This window comes from Pinus tabuliformis, chromosome 4_1 (genome assembly GCF_031772625.1).
Source record: "Pinus tabuliformis cultivar Carrire ecotype Pingquan chromosome 4_1, CPIR1, whole genome shotgun sequence".
Classification (NCBI taxonomy): domain Eukaryota; kingdom Viridiplantae; phylum Streptophyta; class Pinopsida; order Pinales; family Pinaceae; genus Pinus; species Pinus tabuliformis.
Genome location: NC_142303.1, coordinates 464,174,364 through 464,188,292, shown reverse-complemented (window position 1 = coordinate 464,188,292; position 13,929 = coordinate 464,174,364).

The window sequence follows — 13,929 nt, the reverse complement described above, 5'->3', positions numbered from 1 at the left end:
ATGTGTTGATGTCAACAAGAAGCAACTCGTCGTAGGAGGGCCTTGATGTATCCCACATCAATGACACAAAATGAGTGTAATGATTTTTGGAGACGGAATGTGACTGACGACACAAGGTTCAGGAATGGCGGTCATGAAAATGAAGGTTTATGGTATTGCAAAGGATGAATTTTAACTGAATGACTTCTCTTTAACATGTCGGCGACACTAAAATGAATTGGTAGCATTGACCCAAAACAAAGTGATGGATGGTATGATAGACCATAGGTATGATAACCATCAAGCAGATAACCCAACCCTAATAGTCTAAATGAATTGGCAGCATTAACCCAAAACAAGAGTGATGGATGGTGTGATAGACCATAGGTATGATAACCGTCAAGCAGATAACCCAACCCAAATAGTCACGGAGATGAAGTGAAAGTGTCATGTTCAAGAGTGACCTGCTACCATAAAGTGGTTTACCCCTTTTCTATTTTCCCCAGTCATTGCTGACCAGTACCTCTTTATTTTTATCAAGCTTGAGGAGGATAACATATGCTTGTTGTGTAATTCCACCCTTCAGGTGAATCCATCACTATGTGATTTTATAACTAGTCTAGCGAAGGTGAAACTCGGTCTTGTCATCAAGGACAAGTTTGTCACTATTTGATATTTTAACAAGTTTAATGAAAAAGATAACTCAGTCCTTTTCATGTTTAGAGAGTTTGAAAAGGGACAAAAAGAAAACTCCACAAGTTCGTTTTCGTAGATTTGTCTCTCAAGTCTAAAAAAGCATAAAATAATATGAGAGAGAACCTATTAACCATGTTCAATCAACGTATTCCTTTTTCATAAGTAATCTATCTTAGTCCAGAAAAGGGTTAAACTTATACTGAGTAGATGTCAATTACAATCCGTTAACGAGCTGAAAAGGACAAGCGCTCAACAATCTTTTCATATTTCGAGAGTCTTACAAGAGCTTAAAGAGAACTCCACTTTGAGGAACGAGTGGTGTTTGGGATAGCAACTGGTTCTGGTGATGTTGGAACTTCTCAAAACATGTTGATTTACGTGAATAGGTTTGCTAATAAGACCACTCATTGCAACTATTCCTCAAAAAGGGTACAACAACAAAGTGAAAGCATGTGATCAGCCAAGCAGATAGTGATGATGGAAGGAAAAAAACCAAGTCTCATCTAACGAAAAAGGCTGATAGAATGGTAATCATGAGGGTTAAAATGGAAATGGGTTCATTTTTACACAAGCTTGAAATGAAAAACAATGCTTGGATTCAATTTCATTTTTAGACAAGCTTGAAACGAAGAACTATGCTTGAATTCATTTTCATTTTACACAAGATTGAAACAAATAACTATGCTTGAATTCAGTTTCATTTTTACACAAGCTTGAATCATGAAAAACTATGGTTGAGATTGGTTTACATGCCCCTAGTATGATGACTCGATTCTAGGTGCATGCCCCCAAGCTTCATTACATTCACCTAAGTAGACTACTTGTGGCTATCAAGTGGATGGAATGAAGGTTCATTTACGAGATCAATTGAAAAATTCGACTAGGATTTTACGAGATCAACTCAAAGTCTCGACTTGGAACATTGCTCCAGGGGACCTTGTTTCATTTTTTAATGAGCTTGACACAAGACAAGGAACTCTGCTCAGATTCCTTGTTTCATTTTTTAACGAGCTTGACACAAGACAAGGAACTATGCTCATACTCCTTGTTTCATTTTTTAATGATCTTGACACAAGACAAATAACTATCCTCGTATTCCTTGTTTCATTTTTTAACGAGCTAGAAACACCACAAGGAACTATCCTCATTGACCTGTTTCATTTTTTAACGAGGTTGACACAGTAAAAGAACTATACTCATGTTCCTTATTGACAAGGAACTATCCTCATTGACCTATTTCATTTTTTAACGAGGTTGACATGGTAAAAGAACTATCCTCATGTTCCTTGTTTCATTTTTTAACGAGCTTGACACAAGATAAGGAACTATGCTCATATTCCTTGTTTCAGTTTTTAACAAGGTTGACACAAGACAAGGAACTATCCTCATATTCATTTGTTCACGACTCGTAAGAGGTCATGACTTCCAAGAGGTTCTCATCAAATGGGATAACAATGCTCTGGAAGGGATCATTAGAGATATCTAGTTCCAATGCCCCCAATACATAATGTACAACATCACGGAATTTATCGTCCATTGATGTAGGCAGGGAACGGGTTGCCACATAATTAAACCGTGGCAGGGAAGATACCATTGGTACAAAAGGAAAATTTAGGGAATATGGTTGATTGGAATCCATATTTGGATCGGGAAATGAAAGCTGGTCAACGATGAAAATTCTGCCTTCATGCGGGAAACACATCACTCGAAAGACTGTTGAAACAATAGCTCCCATGTCATAAACATAGTTGCGCCCAAGAAGTAAATTATAATCTAAAGGGCCTGGGACTACCATCAAATTGAGATAAAAAAAATTTCCTCCCAAAGTTATAGGCAACTTAGGGAGGATCCCTAATGGTTGATTGGTTCCTATGTTAAAAGCCAACAAATTCTGGGTAACAGGCACAAGTGGTGGCGAACTGAGAACTTGCCAAGAAGTGGAGGAAAGGATACTCATAGATGCACGTTCATCTATAATAGTGCCAGTTACAATCATGTTACAAACCTGTACTATGATATGGAAAGGCACATAAGAAGGAAGACAACATCTTGCTAGTCGATTCCAGTCAAAGTAAGTGACCAGACTACATGGAGGTGGTACCATAGAAACAGGATAATTAACTCCTTGAGTTACGAGAGCGGGATGATTTTCCTCCTGTCTTAATGGAACCAGAGGATTTCCCCCAAGCTTATTGGAATCTGAAGAAATGAAAAGAACCTGAGTGGTATCATATTCGCTCTCTTCGAGAAAGGTATGATTATCTGAAGGTGAAATCGGGTCAACTGTTTCCTTGACCTGTGATTATTCAGGTATAGACTCATGGGATTCACATTCAGAGAGAGTGAGTTTGACCGACGATTGATTTAGGTCAGTCGCTTTATCAACTAGTGAAGGACTAAGGGAGAGTCTCCTGTAACTAGATGGAAGTCACTGCAGAGAAGCAAGACGGTTGTCCAACACTTTTTTGGTTTCATCCAGATAGGGACAAAGGTGAATGGGGTGATTCCCTTCACATAACCTACAGGGAAACTTAACTTTACCCTTTTTTCCATGAATTTTACTACCACTAGTTGATGGTGTGTCACCAGCATGATCTCCAAAAGTTGATGACACAGGATGATGTGAACGAGAAGACCATTCTTCTAAGATCTGAGGAATATCAGGACAATTTCGAAGAAGATGGTCTCCCATACAAATTTTGCATGGATATCGAACTTTGTGAGGCTTATCAGACGGTTTGTCATCAAAAGTTGCATTCAAAGCAATGGTTGCTTGGTTTCCTTCCTGCTGAATTTTCTTCTTCTTCTTCTTCTTCTTCTTCCCTTTCTTCTTCTTCTTAGCCACCTGGTTACTAGTGTCAATACTTTCACCAGGCGAAGAGGAAGAAGGGGAGGAAGAAAAAACCGAGGAAGAAGGCAAAGGGTCAACTTTAGGATCAACTGGAGGTTGATTTTGTCTAGTTGGAGGAGTACTCAATTGCGGAGAAATCACAACATTTTGAACCAAGGAGGTTGAAAATAACCATAATAGAAAGCCAATGGTAAGTACCGGAATGGACAATGTAGCCATATAAGGAGCACCAATATTTCCGAAAGGAGGAAAAGGACTAGGATTCCCATCAAAAGGAATTCCTTGATCGGTGGACTCTGGATTTGTCGCCATATGTATAAACCTAAGATCAACTAAGGAGTGAGCATGGAGGATGTTATCCACAATCAATTAAATTTATTTCAATCAAAATAACAAAACAAAACAAAAGAGGGATGTTCTAGGCAAAAGGATTACCAAGCAACTGTGAACTGCAGAATACCTCCTGGTGAACTAAGAAGTACGGGCAGGCAATCTCCCCAAATGTTGTGTTCGGTGTATCACAGTGTACAAGGCAGCTGACTCAGTTACCTAAGGATGGATAGCAACCTAGTGTTGTCCTCCCATATATACCCGAAAGTACGTGGAGGCCCAATTTGTATTAGCATTGTCTAATGTGAAACTGCACAATGAGATCATTCCCATATACTTTACTTACTATAACACCGCCCTATATACCCGAAGGTATGTGGACAAGCTACGATATACTCACGTACATGGAATGAGGTATCACACTCGAGATGTATCGCAGACAAGTTAGTGACAACTGCTATGTTTTATGACGTCGGAACACGTCTCTAGCCTAGAACCTCTAAATGTTATGCATTAAGTTACAATGCTCCATTAGGTTAATTCAGATGAATTTTAAGTTGATCTTCTTTAGAATTTGCCTTTCAAGGTTCACCGTGTGATGTATGTTTAAAATTCCTAGAATGCAACTATTATGATAAACATTATTTTCATTCAATTTGAACAATGAAAAACTTAGCTAGAAAGGGATAGAGAAATCGGATCGTTAACAAAGAGCAAAGAGCACATCTAATGCAATTTCCCTAACTATTCCTATCAAGCATTCACAGACTACAATATGCACAATGCAAGTGTTTATTTTCAATTCCCTTAATGTTAAAATGAACAAAAGGAAACTAATGCACATACAATCAATCAATCTTTTTGCAAGAACGAAGACTTTACGACATTTCATTTTCGAAAGAAATGAAGACTTTTACAACACTTTTCTTTTGAACAAAGATTAATCGACTATAATCTAACTTTGACAATGAATCGATAATGATAAAGAAATCATTTAAGAAACATGAACCAATCAAGTCAAAGTAGGGTTAGCAAAGGAGATACAACCTTGATTTCAGAGACATGACTCTCATTGATCATTCAACAAGCAAACAAATAGAAGAAATTTAGTGAAAAACCCTATCCAAAGGTGGAAAACTGACCCAAAGACGATCATCGCAGCCCTTAATGGGAGACAGTGCGCTTCAGAGCACTGTCCCTGAGCCAAGGGTGCTTTGCAGCGCACTGTGTCCCTCACAAGCCTGCGCTGGTGATAGTAAGCCATTTCAAGAGGCAACTAAACACAGTTTTTTGACAAAAATTCACTTCAACAAGGTTGAAATACAATCAATGAAAGGAAGTAAGGTCTGCTAAAGTGTCTAAGGATGTGGATAAGCTATATGGAATGATGATCGTTCCCCATTGGAGTTGCTAGTTTGTTATGAAGAATTTGGTATCTACGGATAAATACTAGTTCCCTGGATAAGTAGCCATATCTAGAACAACAGTTTAAAGCAATTTAATCTTTTTCTATAAACAATAGATAAGACAAAGAGAATGAGAGGACCTACTTGTACTTTCGCTTTCCTCTTGTCTCCTTTGTATCGGTTCTGTCGCTCCTTCCCGTACTTATCACACTTGAGAAGTACCTGTAAACATCAACAAAAGACAAAGAACCAATCAAAGCAAAAGATCTATTCATTACAAGTAAATGGAATCAGATACATTCAAACATATAAGCATCACGTATCAAGATAAGCATATGGAAAAATGTGTAAATACTTTATTGAATAGCAAGAAGAATTACAACCATGAAGCCTGATTCAAATTCACTCCTCCAGCTTTGGTTCCATCCACATCACATCATAAGCATGACATTCCAGCAACATAACGACACTTATAATAGTCTTAATTCTCAAACTAACTTTATCTCCTTACAATTCATCAAAGTCCAACCCTTGATCACTTAGATGAGTGCTCAATTTATAGGAAGATGGAGGAGGTTTTGTCATCAGTGAGGGTATTGAATGACCTTCCATACTTAGAATTAGTTCCATGGAGGAAGGGATGAGAGGATAGGAGGTATCTTAACTCATTCCTCATCCATTTTCGAGCTCATAGGAGATGATAAGTGTGGAAATATTCTAGAAGGCTCCAGAAGATAAGAATATTCCCTAAACCCTATGTGAATTTTGCTCAAACTCGCCCAGTGCAGGTCAAAGAGGGCCTAAATGCTCTGCAGAGCACCCTGGCATGGACTTAACTGCTCTGCAACACACCCTTGCATGGGCCTACCTGCACTGGTCCCTCTAGAGGTCATTTCAAGATGTCTTTAGGCCATGAAACTGTCTAGGAAGGAGGCATTCAAAAGGTTGACTTGTTTAGGGCATGTAGCAACTGAAATTAGGGTTCGATGAGCCCTAAAACACTAATCTGGGTGATGGGAGTGATGTGCCCAAATGGATCTTTAACAAGGTGGTTAAGAAACATATATAGTTTCTCACGACCATGAGGCTAGATGACACAGGTGTCATCAACAAACCTTTTCCATGTTTTAGGGAAAATTTGAGCAAAGGCTAAGGCCTTGGTCTCAAAATCTTCCTTAAACATGTTAGCTCGACAGGGGAAAGAGGGTAACCCATCGCAACACTGCAAGTTTGCTCATAGAACTCACCTTGAAAATTGAAGAAAGTTGAGGTGAGGCAGAGGCCAACTAACTTGCAGTGTATGGATCACAAAAGTCACTTGATTAATATCTACATTAACTTGACTGATTGATATTAACTTGACTGATATCTACATTATGGATCACAAAAGTCTTAGATCTAACCAATCTTAATGTTATCCATACCATTCACCTCCAACACAACCTCGGTTATGCCCACAATTGACCTCAATTGAACCTTTCCCATTACCACCTACACAAGCACCCCAAAGACCCATTCCCACTAAAATACCTACACAACCATTTCAAATCCGCAACAATAAAATACCTTAGTACACTTATAATGTTGAGGTAATGAATATTCAAAAAACTTGTTTTGATCTAAATGATATTCATCTTAGATCAAGAAGAGTATTACAAAAAAATATTCTCTAGTTGTCATTGAGGAATAACATCTAGAAGAAGAATATCCAGAGAAGACTAAAGAATCATGGACCACATTTGATGGAGAGCAGCCATTGGAACCTGAGATTGAGGAATTTCTACTATGCTTATCATCATATCCTTTATGCAACCAAGATATCAACCATCCCAAAGTAGAATATCTCAATAGGAATGGTAGAAGAAGACATACAAAATGATTCAGATGATCAAGTGAACCAAGGGCATCACAACTATATTGAACTTTGGTTCCAGACAATCATGGAGCACCATTATTTTCATTAACAATTCTTGACATCATCTCAATCAAAGTAGTTAGTCTCTCATATTCTAGTATATATCAAAGCATATATTTCAAACCCGCATATGAGTTTATTTGTCATCTTGTTACACACATGGCTCCATTGGAAGTATTCCTATACTTGAAAGATATTTTATTTTTCAAATTAGAGTAGGATATATATATATATATATATATATGTATATGTATTGAAAACCAGTTTACTAGCACACTTAGGCACGAGCTTTGCTTGAAAACTAAACAATTGGTGAGAAAAGTTCAAAATAAGATGTGTAAATTCATGTTGTTTTCAATATTTTATTATGTTTCTTCAATTCACTTTTGGTTCTATGCTCAAGTTGGTTGATGTGGGATTCCTTAAGGCCCACCTTCCAATAGATCTTGTCCCATTGACTTCAACACCTTATATGGGACCAAGATAAGATATTATTTTGAGGGCCTTGGAATTTGCATACATTAATGGAAAGCCTCCTCATTAACAAGAGTGGGAATACAACAAGGTCTCTCGATTGTCAAATCTTGCAGGTGACTCGACTTCAACACATTCATTTGTACCTGTAAAGATGCACTTAGGTACCTTGACACCCATTTACATTATTGGTGATTTGTGTCGCATTAGTTAATGATTTTCTTTGGTGATTATTAATCCAATTATTTCCTTCCATTCTCGACTTTGTCACATTCATTCGCATGGTAAGAATTGTACCATGGATTTTGGTTTTGATGAAGACTATATAGTTTAATGAAATCAACAATAGTTTGTAGCAGTCCATTTTCTTGTTATAAAAGTTTCTTGTAGCAACATGTTCATCTAAAGATTTGCATTCTACAATAGCATGATGGGCACTACTACCCTTTTTCCTTTTCCAACAAATCAATAAAATTAAATCAATTTCAATCAATATACATCATATTTCATTGTATCTACTTCAACACTTAGCCCACAGTAGCCCAAATGGTTAGCTCAATTGGTCAAGTATCATCATATAAGCACCTCACTAATGGGAGGTCACGAGGTCAATTATCCTCAACACTCTTAGGGTTAGGCTAGCCAAATAAGCCGATGAGATTTGAAGTGATCCCTTCGGTTGGATCTGCTCGATATTGTTTCCATGGACATAACAACCATTGATCTCAGGTTTCCTTGAACCACATTCAAAAACAAAAAAAAAACCACTCAGAACATATTCCAAATCAGTGGTTCAAACTCAAAGAAGACAACTTCCAAAAGAAAAATAGAAATGACTATGTAAAGTTGTTGTAGCAGCCTGTTTTATGGTTGTAGCAACTTATTTCAGGGAAGTTTTTGCATAAATATTTTGAGAAAATGGAGCTAAAATAAAAAAATAAAAAAAATAAAAAATTCTAATACATGGGTTTTCTTAGAGTATGGAAAATTAAGTAAAATGTGGGCATAATTCCAAAAAAAAAGTGCAATTTTGAAGGACACTTCAGTGGCTTTTTAAGGCAGATTTTCATTTTTCATCATTGTGCACAAATTAGGCTAGAATTCGATCTTTTTGCACAACAACCTATTTTCTTCGTCAAAATGGGATTCTGAAGGGGTGTTATGGAAAAAGAAGTAACAATACATTGTTTCCCTTTGAAGCACTCAATTTGGCATTAAAATGAGTTTGTGGCATATGTTTTTGTGCAACGTTGGATATTGTGAAAGTTATTAGCAGTTCAAAGGTTGGAAGATGCCTACAACCCTACTTTAGCATTTCAAGTTCTTCCAAGAGTAAACTTGAGGTAAAACCATCTATAAAACTTTTTAATTTGTTAAAAGTTTAGGAAATTATGATGAGAAACCACTATAAGTATAACATCCTTTTACCATAATTCCATTTTGTCACCATATATTTCATTTTGCAAACCACCTCATACTATCTCATTTCATGATAAACTTATATTGTGTCCAAAAAATTAATCTATATAATAGTAATAAAAACTCAACATACAAGGTTGTAATGGATGAATTCAAAAGTTGGGAAATGAAGACAGATTTAAGAAACAACTTGGAATTTTTTTTTAAATTATGGAATCAATCAGGCTAGTGAAACCAAGATTGTGAAACATAATACAGTGGCTTGTAATTCCTTAATGTGTTCTTATGGTTTTGTGGTATTCCTCGAAGAGGCTTTGAAATTATTCAGGTGAATCTAAATCTCTATTCATGAGGCATTAACATTTATTGAGGAGAACAAAAAGGCAGGTTGTCACATTTCTTGTGAATAAGGTAGTCGGAATTCAAAAGTTAAAAATATGACAACATCAAAATACTCTTTCTAGCAATTGAAGGAAATCAAACAACAACTCTTAAGGACCAAGTTTTGATTTAGATCAACTCATTACTTTGAAGGCTAGAGATATGGAATAGTTATAAGTTGAATGGGTGGTCAAATATTGTGCTTCATTAGATTTCTGAGGCATCTTCTAATTTTCAAATGAGGGCTATTGAATCATTTCATGGGTATCATAATTCAAGTTGTACTACATATTGAATTTACCTTTGAGAATGAAGTGTTGGAACGGTTTCAAGTTCTTAGCAAGAAATACATTTATATACTTGAACACCAAGTTCAACATCATATAGGAAGTACCAAAAAGATTCAACAACATGGGAATCAATCACATCAAGGCAACTTACATCAAAGACTAGTTTGTAAAGCATAATTTTCAAATTCTATCAAAGGCTGAAAAGTAAAATTTTATTTTTATATTTGAATCAAACTATTGAACATAGAATATACGGACATTGAAAATATATCTCACTCATGTTGTATGATCTCCTGAATCCATCATAGCCCATTAAAACCTATTATATCTCATGATAAACCACTTTGTATATCGAATGACGAGCAGGATAGAAGGTTGAAGAATTCACTTGTTTTTTTACCTTGTTTTTTATATCTTTTTTACTTTATAAAGCCACTCCAATGATCCTTTCATATCATCAATATTGTCATTTGTGCATACAAGTCTTACATGAGAAACAAGGAGACAAGAGCCAAAATTCTAAGCTAAATGTACATATTTCTATTGTTATTGTATGTTTCTTCATTGAACAAGTTAAAATGTCTTAAGTTGCAAACACTTGAAATTTTTTGTAGCTACCTCCAATTTCTATAGTGAAATCATAGATTGATGAACTTCAAGCAATGACCTAGCAAAATTAGAAGATGGAGAATGTATCAAAAAAGAGTGGATAAGGATATCCGCCCATTTAGTGCAGTAAAGGAGCACTCTTGTCACTCTAGTAGCTTGGTCAATGCCCTGGTCAATAAGGTGACCTAGTGACAGAGTACACAACAAATCCAAGTGGTGGGGCATGCCAGATAACTATTCAAGTTTGTTAGGAAATGGAATAAGTAAGCTAACTCGTTCCCAAAGAAAGAAGGATGCATTTTGGAGCAAATATGTTGATAATTTTTGTTAGTTTCCTTCAATTTCATGAGGACATGCAAATATCTCAGTGTAGGGAAGATGTTGGGTCGTTGCTTTGTCATCATTTCACCAATATTTACAGTCATCATTTTAACCATTTGTTTCATTTTTTCATCCATTGATAACACTGTTCTCCACAATTTATTACAAAAACATCACAAACATTTCCAATGCTCAAAGTGATTAATTATCATATATTTCATTTATTTTTAATAAATTAATTAGGATTTTGCTTAGTTTTACTTATGATAGTTTGATCAGTTTAGTTTCCATAGCTCAGTCTAACTTTCAGTAGTTATATGTGAGATCGATGCCTACTAGCACCATTCTAGAAGGAAATTGGGCACGTAGGTTTTGTTTCTAAAATATCCAATATGCATTTGTGTTAGTTAAATTTCACCCAACTTGCATGTGTGAACCTCTAGCATGAGATCAAAGGAAAAATACAACAATTTTGACCAGTCCTCTTTGAATGTTTTTTCTGAGCAAATGAAAATGAATTTTGAAAAAAAAAACATGGGTTTTCTATAAAACGAGTCAATTTAGGTTCCACAAGGGCGGTTTATCAAATTGTGAAGGATATGGAGGGTTTTCTTAATTATTTGAACCTCAATTATACAGATTGCATGGGCAAATGATTTTTATTATTCAACGCCCAGTCAATAAAGGATATGCAATGTATCAAGAAGTTAGAATTCAATTTGTAAATGGAAATTTGATCTTCTCAAATTTATAGCATCTCAAATAGAACTAAAAGACGTAGATGCCATTCATATTGAGGTTTTCTAACACCCAGATTCTCAAATTGTTATTGTAAAAACATTATAAATATGCTTTACTGAGAAGAAAATAGGGAATTGAATTCACATGTTGTTAATAATATTTGCAATTGAGTTATATCCTTTGAATGTATACACATTGTGTCAATTAAATTCTCTGTTATGGTTGTGTTTCAATGAAAGAAGTTCATGGTTGAATTATTCATTTTCTGAGTTTCCATATCTTATGCGCTTCAGGAGGGTCCCCGGATGAGTGTGAGCGTAATCTAGTTCAATTTATTTGCTTTCTATAGATCAATGCTTTGTTTTATTGCTCTAATTTTATAAGTTCATTTTGCATTATTTATTGCTCATTTATAACTTGTTCTTACAATGACCAAGTGCTTGAAAAGCTTCTTGAAAACAACAAAAAGATCGATAACCATTCTTTCTTAAATTTCTTTACCATTTGCAATTCTTTTAGTCTCTAATTTCCAAGATTAGGCTTTTTCACACAAACATTCTATACATGAAAGAACTCTTAAAGCTAAGCATGCACACACTTAGTTAAATTTTTCTTTCATTTCATGGAATAATGATAGTTTAGGGATTTGTTTTCATTTCAAAAACAAGTTTGAATTTGATTACATAACACATAATTGTCTTTCCTTCTTCATAGTATAATATTATCCTTCCATTCTTCATAGGATAGAAATTTGATTTCCTTTTCATAGCATAGAAATTTCTTTTCATTTTTATATAATAGAAAAGATTGCTTTTATAGTTTAGATTGCTTTCATAGTTCTTAGATTAAAATTTCAAGATTTCAAGCTTTTGACACATTAAGTCTCTTTCTTTTTATAAATTAGTTAGGCTAGAATTATTGCTTTCACAAAATAATATTTTCAATTGATTATAAGTTAGTTTCTCTCATGTATGTGTGCCTTGCTTTAGAAATCATTTCATAAGCACTTCATTTCCATTGCTTTAAAAATTATCTTCACTACTTTAGAATTTCATTGCATTTTTTGAGATAAACTTTGCATCATTTGATTGTGTAGAAGCTCTTTTAGAATTGAATTTTAAAGTTAATTTCCTAGCACATACAATGTAGTGTACTTCACAAGTATACGAACCTGTATCGATAATTCATTGTTAAGTAATTTAACTCACAATTAAATTACCCAACAGACATTGTGACAAGTTATTGTTTTCAACATCCACAAGGAGCTATTATGATAGATATTATGTAGTGAACATAAGGGCTACAATTTACGGTGGTTATGGTTAAATATGTGTAATGTGTTGATAGCATAGTTTACGTGTTGAGGATAATAGGGGTTAGAAGTTATAATATTTGAGTTGTTAAAGTGTGTTGTGAGATAATTATGTCAGGGGACATACTATTTCTAGGGTCATAATAACACCATAGTGGTTAATAATTAAGGTGTGTGAAGGGTTCTAAGGTAGGTCATGGTTATCAATATAATCATAATCTTCGAGATGAAGTATAGGAAATGAACCAATGACTAGGTGGTCAACTTGATTCATTGTTTCATCCAACACTTCTTCCCACTCTCCTACATATTCTTCTTCTTCTTCTTCACGAACATTTTCCTCAAGAAAATATACTTTATAGGCCTTCCTCTTGGGTCAAATCTAATAAAAAATGACAAACGTGATCTACTTAGTACCTGTGAACATATTACCCATCCACATTGACTTGTAAGTACATAGGGTTGTGCACATGACTCATACCTAGTAATATCAATTAATAATAATCCTTTCATCACCTTGTAGCAACAATCCACACCACTTGACCTTAAAGATAGCCACTTTGAAGGATTTAAAGTTTATATCTAATATATATTCCAACTAATTATAGTACTTCAAATCAAATTTGAGTAGATGTTTGTCACTCCTATGGGAAATATTAATAACATGGAAAATTTGAGCTATCCCATTACCATAGGTTTTCTTCTTATCATCCAACCATTTGGTGGAATATTTTATACCATTACACCAAATAGCTTTGTGATGTTTCACCTAGATTCTCAACATGTTATAAATGCAATGCCAATATTTTATACCATTACACCAAATAGCTTTGTGATGTTTCACCTGGATTCTCAACATGTTATAAATGCAATGCCATATGGCATTGCATTTATAACATGTTGAGAATCCAGGTGAAACATCACAAAGCTATTTGGTGTAATGGTATAAAATATTCCACCAAATGGTTGGATGATAAGAAGAAAACCGGATAGCTCAAATTTTCCAGGTATGTGTATGAGGTAATGGCAATCCATAAGTTGATGTGAGGTTCCTCTTGTTGTAACATTATGTTTACATGTTTAGGCTCATGCCCAAAGATTTATGTTGATGTTTCATATACTCATGTTTGTTTTTCGTTGTTAATACTTTGAATCTTGACATTTAAGATCTATAGATGTTTTGGTAATTAGTTAACTCAATTTTT